Source organism: Pteropus alecto, unplaced genomic scaffold (genome assembly GCF_000325575.1).
Source record: "Pteropus alecto unplaced genomic scaffold, ASM32557v1 scaffold177, whole genome shotgun sequence".
Lineage (NCBI taxonomy): Eukaryota > Metazoa > Chordata > Mammalia > Chiroptera > Pteropodidae > Pteropus > Pteropus alecto.
In genome coordinates, this window is record NW_006442207.1 from 8,176,356 (window position 1) to 8,188,669 (window position 12,314).

At 35.6% G+C, this 12,314-nt stretch overlaps 1 long non-coding RNA gene across 1 annotated transcript in view; it reads right to left on the bottom strand.

The window, feature by feature from the left end:
* LOC112470123 overlaps window positions 1-12,314 on the bottom strand; it is a 194,421-nt gene that overhangs the window by 105,175 nt on the left and 76,932 nt on the right. The gene's annotated exons all lie outside the window — the stretch shown is intronic.

Consider the following 12,314-nt stretch of genomic DNA (forward strand, 5'->3'; position numbering starts at 1 on the left):
CGAGATCTAGTAATAAGCTGGAACCCTGCTCTCATTCAGTGTGATCCATTTACAATTTCTTTACATTCTTTCCATCAATTCTTCTCATACCCCCAACCCAAAAATTCCTGAATTTGCTTTCCAGCTAACTTGCCTTCATTTTTGCTATTCTGTCATATTCCTTATTCCCTCTTCCCCTCTGGGATGCGGTCTAAAATAGATTTTCTCCATTAACTTTGAGTATCTCCCAGAGTCCTGGGCAAATAGTTTTACATAATTCCTTACCTGCGCCACTATGTAGTAACAGAGCCTAGGTTTATCCTCTGCCTATAACTACCAGAGGGAAAAAAACATATAAAATGGAAAGTAAAAATTAAAACTTCTTATACGCTTAGGGCATGATTGCCTTATATAGATATGATGGAATCTACATAAAAACTAATAATATTATTGTTATGGGATGAATTGCATCTCCCCCCAAATTTATATGTTGAAGACGTAATCCCCAGTATCTCAAATTTGACAGCATTTGGAAATAAGGTCTCTGAAAAGGTGATTTATTTAAAAAGATTGACCCTTAAGATGCACACTAATCCAGTCTGACTGTCGTCCTTATTAGAAGGGTAAATTTGAATTCAGAGACACTACAGGCACATGTCCACAGAGAGAAGGTGGCCATCTTCAAGCCAAGGAGAGAGGCACCAAAAAAAACAAACCTGCCAATACCTTGGGCTTTGGAGTTCTAGCTTCGAGAATTGTGAGAAAATACATTTCTGTTGTTTAAGCTGCGGATTGAGGTTTTTATGGAGGCTTCATTACATAGGCATCATTGATTAAATCATTAGCCATTAGGGCCTGATTTAACCTCCAGCCTCCTCTCTTCTCTCCCAGCGGCCAGAGGGGTGAGCCTGAAACTTCACCCTTTAATCACATGGTTGGCTCCAGTGGCAACTGATTCCTATCCTTAGGTGCATTCCAAAAGTTGTTTCATTAACAGAACAAAAGATACCTTTATGACTCTCTTCACTTAGGAAATTCCAAAAGTTTTATAAACTACTGGCCAGAAAAGGGAGGAAAACCAATATATATATTGGTGTATATATGCATATATATATACATATATTGATAAATATATACCTTGTTATATATGTTTCTTATTATATATCACAATATCACAGGACAGTGACACATTTGGAGTTGATGAATTTCATGTTCTCTATCTTGTTTACAGTGATGGTTTTTGGGCATGTACATTTTGCAAAACTTATCCAATTGCATACCTAAAATATACACATTTTATTGTGCATCATTTGTATGTCAATAAACTGGTACAAATAAAGGCAAAATAGTTTTTAGAAATATAAATACTGAAATAATTAATCAATGGAAAAATTACATACTACAAGAAGTATAGTACAATGAGTATAATCTATATGGTACGAAAATGATATGACATTTAGAATTTTCAATGATTTTGTAGCTCAAATGAAAAAATAAAGGAAAAGATATATATTTTTTTAAAACTGAGTTTTATAGATGCTATCATCCAACTCCTTCCAGCACAGCCTAAAAATAGTGTTTTTGAGAAAATCAAAGGAAAATTCAATATCCTGTATTTATGTAAGAACTACACGTATGCTAACTAAATAGCACACTAGTCCCATAGCAAGTGGGAAGGAGTCTCGTGCGGGCCCATAGAAAATGACCAGGATGAAGGGCACCCTTGCAGGTAGCTAGCTAGCATTCCATAACCTAAATCCAAAGTTATGATAACCAGGAGTTTCTTTTCAGACATGTTTTAAATTCGCAGTGCTCTATTCTAGAAATGACAGTAGGATTCCAGGAGGAAGAAGGTCTTCCTCTCACGTAGATGCATGGGATTACTAAGGCCCTGGAGAAAATTAATCTTTGCCAGAGAAGTTGAAAGTAGGATCAGGGCAGATAGAATGTCAAGGGCCTTGCCAAGTAGGCCAGGATTCAGGAACTCTGTCTGGGAAATCAGGTCTAGTGCAAAGAAGCTAACAGGGAAGTGCTCAGTCATATGGGCAGAACCAAGGGGGCAGGAAGAGGAGGTTGAGAAGGCCGTCAAGTTATGGATACATTTATACCCAGACCACAGAAAAGACACAGCTAATGCCAAATTGAGTCATTATAGACCCTGTGAACTGGCACACTGTAAGTGCTAATTAAATTCCAACTGGTTAAGAATGTCTCAAGAATTAGGGCCAGGTAGAAGGTAGAGGCTTTATATAAATTCAGTGAAAAGGGGCTGAGTAAAGTAGGGGCTGCTTCAGTGTTCTTTTTGACGAAGAGGATGGATATGCTAGGTCAGTGGAGCTACCCACTGTCCCTCTAGCTGGGTCAGGCACATGGTTTTGTGATTTAGTTTTCACATTAACTCTAAGCCACGGACATGGTCTATATTGCACAAGAAAACTAAAAAACAGAGAAGCAGGCTACCCAAGGTCGTACACTAGACAATGACAGAATCACGACTCAAAGTCAAAGCTAAACCACCAAGTTCCAAAGGCTGCACATGTCATAGCGATTCCCATACTTGTTGAGACAGACACCTTTGTCTGGGATGGGGACACACATCAGCTCATCAGCCCTAAGGACATAGCCGCTCCTGTAACTACCAGGACAAGTTGTTTATCTCAAACCAGGACAAGTTTTTTCTCTCAAAATTCAGAGTCCTTAGGGTTTTGTAAATAGTAAGTACTGTCTTTTTCTTTTGTACATTTCATTGATGGAGTAAACATAATATTTCCCCAGATAAAGTTCAATTAAGATTAAAAAAATAATAAAACCCCAAACTTTCATCTTCGGCAGATGAAATTAGTGTTATTTTCTCCTCGCCCCATAACAGAAAAAGAAGCATGGGGTAAATAGAAAATTAGAAAAGTTGGAAGAAATGAAGAACATAAAGCATTTTGAAGTCAACAGTAATTTATAAAAGTATATTAAATTGAATTTATTGTGTCTACTTTGAAATGCACCACCAACCTCTTAACTACTGAAATCAGCATAGTGCTGTTGTGATATTGTGATGAGCTGTACATTTCATCCAATAAATGATTTCTGGGTACAGAAAATTTTGTTTAATTTTATTATAAATTTTTTCATTATATTTCAAACAAATCAGTTTGATAAATTATTTAGTGAACGACAGATATGAATCCACCACCCCCTGCATGCAAAGCAAATTTGATTCAAGTAAATGTGTTTTTGACAAATGACTTGTGCCTGCATGATTTATCAAGGTAATATGGAATGGTCCTAAAATAGCATGAAAATCAGGCCTGTTTTGCATTTGGTCCTTCTGTTACAGACTGAGGGTGGAGTGGCAGAAAATATAATTAATTTCCATGAGGAAAGTAAGAAAAAAATTGGTTTTGTGTTAAATTGACAGTATGTCTCAACAGAATAAAGTAAAAGCAATAAAGAAACATAAAATTTACTTGCATCTACAATCATGGAAATTATCTTTGATTGCAGAAGAAAACGGATACATCATTAGAGCTAACTGAGCTTATTAAACCATAACACAAAGTGCTTTCTTAATAAACTTTAAGAGGCCACAGTCAGCCTGGAGTTAGAGCACACCACTGCCATGGGGTCTAGAATCATAGGAACTAGTACATCTTAGAAGACTGCAGTTATTTCCCTGAGCAACACGATCAAGAGATATTTAGAATCATCAGGAATTGAAGATGGACTATATATAGAAAGGAAGAGATACAAAAATATGAAGAACGGTTTCTAAATTTGTTCAGCATAAATAATGATGATTTAGAACACCAAACTTGTTACTCTGCAAACAAATCAGTGTTTGGGAACACCAAGATCATAGTTCTGGATTGTTTTTTTGCAATTGAGGTGCCTTTTACTTTATTTTACTTTTTATGATTAAGGGATCTATGTGATATGGAGGATAAAAATGACAAGGGGCAGAGACAAAAATCAATAACACCTGTGTATAAGTAAAAGTATACACAATATTCTCTCTTTATAATAAGATAGAACTAGAAATTATTAAACAAAACTTCTAGGTGCTTTTTAAAAACTTCCATTCACATAATGCTGATTAGGAAGTGCAATGGACCAACTCGGAACTCGTAAGCGGAATGAGCTGAAAACAGAATCCCGAGTTCCCTGTACTTGAGAGCACTTGAAGCCACATACGCACATGCATACATGCACACATATTTGTATATGCATTTTCTTAGGGATGTTCACTAAAAAAAAAATCTTTAAAAAAAAAACGAGAAACAAAACCTGAAGAGACAATAGCATAGGAGCAACAAGTTACAGTGGATGAGAAATCAGGAGAGAGAGGATGGAAACGCAATGAAGCCCCGAAAAAAATGTATAACCCTGAAACTTAATCTTTTCATAGTCTGTGATGCCTCCGATTGTGAATATGCTTTTTAAAAATATGCCTAAAAGCCCCCAAAAGGGATTAGAGCCATAAGTATGAGAAACTAAATTTCCTTGTGTGGCAGTCACTTCTACAGTAGAAACGGGGGGGAATATAGAATTAGTACCATAGCATCTGCTATTAAACAATGCCAGGCACAGTAAATGGCTCCTCTTCAGTTTACTTTTTTAATAAAATAGACCTGACTAATGCCTTTCACATGTAATATGGGAGGGAGCAGATTATAGGTTATAGTGATGATTGCTTAGAGCACAAGACAAAAAAAAATTACAGGGGCTTAAAATTGTTCTTAGACTTTCCAGGAAGAGCTATCATCTCTAATTTCAATGTATAACATGAGTCGAACAATCCAAAATAACTTTACAGGGGAGATATATTTTTTTTGCCTTTAGTTTTTAGTAACTTTTTGTGTAGCTGATAGTTTTTTGTGCTTTTTTTTTTTAAATCAAGTTTTACATTTTAGAACCCTCTCTATTCGAAAGGAGAAAAAAGTATAAATATTTCTATCTCCAAAATAATTTTTATAGAGAACATTAGCATAAAGCTAAACAAGAGATGGAGTTGTGAATTATGGAAGGCTGAGGAGTAACTCAACATCTGTAGCAGCTTGGCTAGGGGACTGACAGATCAGAGTTTTCTAGGCCACTAATTCTGGCCGGAGTCTCCTCATAGCGCTGCCCAAGAGTTTGCTTTGAGATAAATGTCACAGCCTCTGGACTGGTTTCCCTGCTTCTGCTCATGGCATCTTCAGTAAGCCTTCCACACAGTGTTCCACAACATCTGTTCTGACCAGTTCATGAGCACATGGAAGGTGCACACTGGGGACTCCAAAAACCTCTATAAAGTTATTCTCAACAAAACGAGCTCCTGTCTCATAAGTGGGGATGAGAGTTGGTCCTACTTGTTACATCTGAGTCTGCGACCCCATGCAAACACACAAGCAGGCCTAACGTAGGAGGATTTGTGCTCCATGTGGATGAGGGGATTGGATTAAATAAGATTCTTGACTCTGGCTGAGCCTCAGTCTCGTGAAGAATTTTGTAGAAACCCCAAAATTTCAGATTCAGTGGAAACAGAGTGGGATTTGTTAAAAACAAGACCTGCGAGTGATTCTGAGGACTATATGTATTTGGAAACCCTGGACCAGATGGTCTCAAGAACCCAACAGAATATATTGGGAAAGATAAGTCATTTTTTAAGTTTGTTTTGTTTTGTTTACTTTTAGATTTGTCTTATATGTTTTTCTCTGGCTACACCTGTAGGGCCTAACGTGCCTCACCCTGTACCATTCGCCTCACCTCCATTCATTGGGAAGTGTCTCCACTAAGTGAAAGCCTGGCAAAAATTGCTTGTGGACCTAAACATCCCTAAATATGACTGTCTCCTCCCATCCCATGAAAAACTGCCAGAGGTTGGCACAAGGATTTCCTTCTTGCCTTTTATAATTTCCCTCCCTTTTCCTTTCCACTTATTATCTGTGTGCTGCTTCCAGAGAGTGTATTGCCCACTACACACATTTTTTGTCTCTGTCTATGGAAGGCTCTGTTTTAGCAGAACTTAGGGTAGAAAGGGAGCTTGTGGACCTGCATGGAAAATAATAACAGCATTGTAAAATGAAAAATGGTATTGGAAAACAATATGAATGGTAAAACAGTAAAGCTTTAGATGAAAATAGATAATTATCTTCAAGACCATTGGGTAAACTAGTGGTTTTAATAAGGACAAAAATTTTATTAAATGTAAAGTTTAGTAATTTGGACTGCCTTAAAATTAAGCAACTTTGTTCATCTAAGGAGACCACTAAGAGACTGAAATGTATTTCTCTATATGAGAAAAGATTTTTTGTATATTTATAACCAACAAAGGCCTTAATTATATAATAAATAAACATCAGAATCATCTTTGATAATTAGCCTATCTTCTGAGCAAGCATGGTTGAACTGCTAGAAAAAAATGTCAACTTTTCAGAAATGTTCCTTGTAAGGGCTGATATTATATAATCTTAGTAAATAACACTGAGCCTGCTACTCTACCCATAATGATTAGGCCGAGAACTGGTAAATATAAAGAAGATAACCAAATAATGGTTGGATATATGCAGATGCAGCTACTCTGAGATAACTTTATGTGGAACTTTGCTCAGCAGAAATAGAGAAGTTCAAAAGTGTCTTTATGTCTCCGACATGGTTATAGGCAGTGGAGATTTAAAAAATCAGTAAAATTAAAATCAGCACTGTTAATTAAGGATCTGTATTTTAACAAATGCCTTCTCCTATTGAATAGTACTACTTATTAAGTGCTTACCTAGTCTTAGGAATTTTCTAAGATTTTTATGTCTTACTATTTTAGTCCCCACAGAAAATTACATTATCCCTTTTTTTACTACTGTAGAAATTGAATCACAGAGAGATTAAATGTAATTTCCAAGGTAATACATCTAATAGAAGGCAAAACCAGAATTTGAACTACATTGCTTAACTTCAAAGCCTTTGCTTTATCCACTACTCCATGTTGTCTATCAGAACTAAATTGATGATAGACTATTTATGAAGCTTTATGGTAAGACTTCATTGAGGAAGTGACACAGGTACAAAGTTTGACATATGAAGAGAAGTTATCAGACATGCTAAGATCCTCGCTAATATCAAAGAAAGAAGTTATCAGACATGCTAAGATCCTCGCTAATACCACTTGTTTCATTGATCAACTGATTGATTGATCAATGAACCTTGCTTTAGCAAGCACACAGACATGTGGTCAAAGCCCCCAGTTTATATATGACTCCTGGTTGCATGATGCAGAATTCCAACCCAACCCGAGTTAAACGTTTAATAAAATGATAGGAACAATTTATTACCACGCAGGCATGCAAATCTAAACACTCAAACATTTAGATCAATGCGACATTTTATTCATATTTCAGGTTGGCTTTCTATGATGTTCAGGCAGGCTTTTTTATGGGATGCAAAAGAGATCACCTGCTACTCTGGGCTTATATCTTATGAAACTAGCAATCCCAGTAGAAGAACACTGAGTCAGGGATAGTGCCATATATTTAACACGCTGTCTCTTCTTCATGCGCACACAAGACAGTTAAATTTCTCAGCCTTAGTAGTAAATTTAGAGTTACAACAAAATGCTGGTCTCTGAAATGTATGCAAGTCCAAGCCTCGTCTTAAGAGTTCTTTGCTGGATCATTCACCTCTTCATCCACTGCTATGGTGTCCTTGGGAATGCACACATCCCAGGTAATAGATGTATGAGTGTCCTCTAATTCATAGTAGACTTAACATATTGAGAAAAATAAACACCTTTCATGTGTGAAGCCACTGAGATTTCAGGGCTTATTTGTTACCAAGCATAGGCTAGCTAACCCTGATTAATACAAGCAGCTCTTTCCCAATTGTTTTGGCATAAGTCCCAAGATTGACTTGGGTCACATAACCATATCTGAAATAAGCTCAGTGACCTGAGGTATAGAATAATCTATTGAGCCAAGACAGCTTTCATGCCTCATCTGAACAAGTCAGAAATAAACCAGAATCTAGAATGTTTAGAGGAGTCATTATGTGAAAGAATACTAATGACAGAGTCAATGTCTTCTATATGCTCCATGGCTATACCAGGTCTTATGGTAAAACTCTTCTTTATATAGATGGCAATTTCTGGAAGTATTTGCTAAGAAAAGCCCACAGCTAAGAGGAACGTTACTGATGTAAGATTTTGATCTATTTCTTTCACACAGACTGATTTTTTATTTGACAGCTCAACAACCAAAAGTTTTAGCCTCACATTTTCCCTCTCTCCCATGACTCCTTTATGAATAAATGGTAATACTACTCAAGTTAGTGTTGTTTTCTCAAATATAGAAGGGCTTTATGCAAAATCCTTATTTTCTAATAACACGCTTATCTGGATTGGGTTTTATTAAATATGGATACAGTTGTCTTTGGGAAAAATACATTTATTTTCTTAGAAATCCTATGAAAGTGGAAAATTAAACTGCAGGGTTTATCACTGATATCCTGTTTGGTGGATTCTCATCATCTTTAATCTCATTCTGAGGCCAATTTTTATTATAGAAAATCTTTCATTTAAAAAACAGTGTAAGAAATGTAAGCATTTCAAGAGCACAGAAAAAAAGTCTTTCTTTATACCAGGGATTATATGGTGTAATCAAAGAGATCATTATATGTAGATAGTTTGTCTCATTTTGATTTGCAGATTTCTTGGGAAAATTTCTCTCTCCTAATTAAGCACAATATCAAAGGGAAACACTTATTAATAGTACACATAGTTTCTTGATCCTCTCATTAATTATAGTGAACACCTACTATAATTGTATGCTGTAATGAAATTCAGGAAGTAGGAGGCACAGAAAACAAAATATGATTACTTAGCTGCCCAGATCAGAAAACCAGTCAACAATTTAAAACTGTTTATTTCAGAAAATGACAATTTCAAATGGAGCCAGAATTATTTTGAATTTCAAGAAAGAAATGAGACAAAATATGGCCTGAAGTGTGTTTTATGTTTGATGCATGTGTCCACTTTAAAGAGAATATAGACAGCATAGAGTTCAACAACTGAGAACAGATAGTGAAGTGATCTGGTGACCAGCCTATAGGCCCATTGAAGGTAGTAGATTACTCAGATCATAGCATTGGCAGGAAATAGGAGAATGTCTGTGGATTATATTGAGCTCAGGAGACCATTTTTGGAAAGAATCTACCAATATTAATATGTTTATATAACAAACTCATGACGAGCTATTTTGCCACCTAAACTTAACGATAAAATGATAGCATTGTGGTTCTGCATGTAAGGAGCTTCGAAGTCATCACTCCACCCTAATGAGTAAAAAGCTAAACAGATTGAAAACCTAACCTGTCTTGGATATGTAAGAGAAGGGAGGCCACAGGGCAAACCAATGCCCTCAAGGCTTAAGAGGGAGACAGGCTCATACAGAGGGTCACAGCTTATTGCAGCTCCCAAGACTCATTGGCAGGAGGAACCTCAGGAGCCAGTGACAGGGTACAAAGACCTGAATTTCAATTGACTAATTGCCTAGCAGTTTAGTGTGGACAACTCTGAGAGTTAAAAACTCAAGAGAAAACGAGTCATGGATGGCTCCCACAATTTTGTGAGATTTATCTCTAGGAGCTCAACTAGGTTCTCATAGTAAATAGCAGAAATACATCCCCTCATCCTTCCAGCAGGGGGAGGGGAATTCACCTTTTGAATTATGCCAGAGCAATTGTTTTTTTTTCAAAATTTTTATTTTAAACTAGTTTCAGGTATACATTTCATTGGTTAGACATTTATATAGTTTATTTTCCAGCAGGGGGAAGGGAATTCACCTTTTGAATTATGCCAGAGCAACTGGTTCTCTTTTCAAAATTTTCATTTTAAATTAGTTTCAGGTATACAGTTCATTGGTTAGACATTTATATAGTTTATGAAGTGGTTCTCCTCTTACTCCAGCACTCATCTGACTTTACACATAGCCATTACAATACTATTGACCATATTCCCTACGCTGTACTCTACAACCTCTCGACTATTTTGTAACTACTAATTTGTACTTCATCCTTTCACCTTCTTCACCCAACCCTCAACCCCCTGCCCCTCATGCCATCACCAGACTGTCCTCTCTATCTACGAGTCTATTTTTGTTTAGTTTGTTCCTTTGAATGGACCTAGAAAATATTATGCAGAGTGAAATAAGTCAGACAGAGAAAGACAAATACCATATGATTTCACTTATATGCAGAATCTAAAGAACAAAAGTAGCAATCAGTTCTTAAAAAGATCTGCACTTAGGGAAAATTAATAAACCGAAGCCTAAGTGTATTATCAAATTCTAGCTGACCTGGTGGGGGGTGGGGAGCAATAAAATATACAGCTCCAGACCCATCTAGCATTACACATAGGAGAAGGGAAATACCTAACCCCAGCTCATTCCAGCCACTTTGTCCCACCTAAGTGGCAGGGGGTGGAAAAGCTGAGAAACACTTGTGAAATTCACAGTCCACAGGTTTACTAAAAGACTAAAAATTAATTTTAAGACTATAAAATGCATTCTATCCCTTCACACCTTCCTACCACCAAATTACTAAAGGCTTATTTATAGCAGTTCCTTTTACCCAGTACATATGTCTGGTCATCAAAAAAAAAAAAATTGCAAAATATACTAAAAGGCAATACACACACACACACACACACACACACAATTTGAAGAGATGGAGCAAGCAGCAGACATGGCAGGGATTTTGGAATTATCACATCAGGAATTTCAAACAATTATAATTAATATGCCAAGGGTTCTAATGGATAAGGTAGACAGTATGAAAGAACAAATGGGAAATGCAAGCAGAGAGATGAAAATCGCAAGAATAAACCAAAAGAAATGCTGAAACAAACAAAAACTACAATAGAAACAAAAGATGTCTTTGATGGGCTTATTAGTAGATGGGACACAGCTAAGGAAAGAATCTCTGAGCTAGAGGATATATTAATAAAACCTTCAAAAACTAAAAGGAAAAAAAAAAACAAGGAAAAAAATAACAGAACATCCAAGACTATGGGATGACTACAAACTGTATAACATACATGAAATGGGAATACCAGAAGAATAAAGAAGAGGGGACAGAATAAATATTTGAAACAATAATGCCTAAACATTTCCCCAGACAGCAAACCATATATCCAGGAAGCTCAGAAAACACTAAGCAAATAAATGCAAAATTAAACTACGCCTAGACATATTATTTGCAAATCACAGACAATAAAACACAGGGAAAACAATCATAAAAGAATCCAGAGAGTAGGTAGAAATTTTTAACTATAGAAGGATTAGAAAAAAATACATCTGACTTTCAGAGATTATGCAAGCAGAAGAAAGTGGGGGAAACTATTGAAAGTGTTGAGGGAAAAAAATAACAGTATCAACCTAGAATTCAGTACCCTGTGAAATTATCTTTCAGAAATGGAGATAAAACTAAAACTGCTCTAAAAGTCTTTAACAACAACAACAAAATAAATGGGAAAAAAAAAAAAGACTTTCTCAGGCAAACATAGAATTTGTTGCCAGTAAACCTGTCTTGCAAAAAATGATAAAATAAGGTCATTAGATAAAAAGGAAAAAACATGCCAGAAACTCAGAATAACCTAAAGCAAGGAAGAGCATCAAAGAAGGAATAAGTTACGGTAAAATATAAACTTTTTTTAGTGTTAGTTGATCTAACAGATAAATTTGTTCATAGTAATAATACTAAACATGTACTTAATCATGTATATTTATATAAAAGCTAAGTGAATGACAGAATTGAAACAAGGAAGAGAAGGGATGAATTAAGATTATTTTGTTACTATAAGGTACTCAAACTACGTAAAAAAGAGAATACTCTTATTTGAAAATGAACTTGGATTAGCTTTAAATTTATACTGTAAAGTCTAGGGCAAACACTAGAAAAAGAAAAAGTATAATTGATAATCTAAGAAAAGAAAAAAAATGGACCATTTCAAATGCTCAGTTAAAACTACAAAAGACATAAAAAAGGAAGACTAAAATAGGAAAAAGAACAAGGACAATAGAAAACAGTAATGAATATAGTAGATATTAATCCAACTATATCAACAATCACTTTGCCAAGGTCTAAATGAACCAATTAAAAGGCAGAGATTTTCCGTGGATCAAAAAACAAGACCCACTGTATGTTGTATCTTTAAGTATCTTATATTTTTTTAAAAACCTGCTTCAAATATAAAAACACATAGATTAAAAGTAAATAAATAAAAGAAAATATACCATGCTAACACCAATTGAAAGAAAATAAGAGTAGCTATTTTAATTTCAGATATAGTTGACTTCAAAGCTAGGAAAGTTATCAGT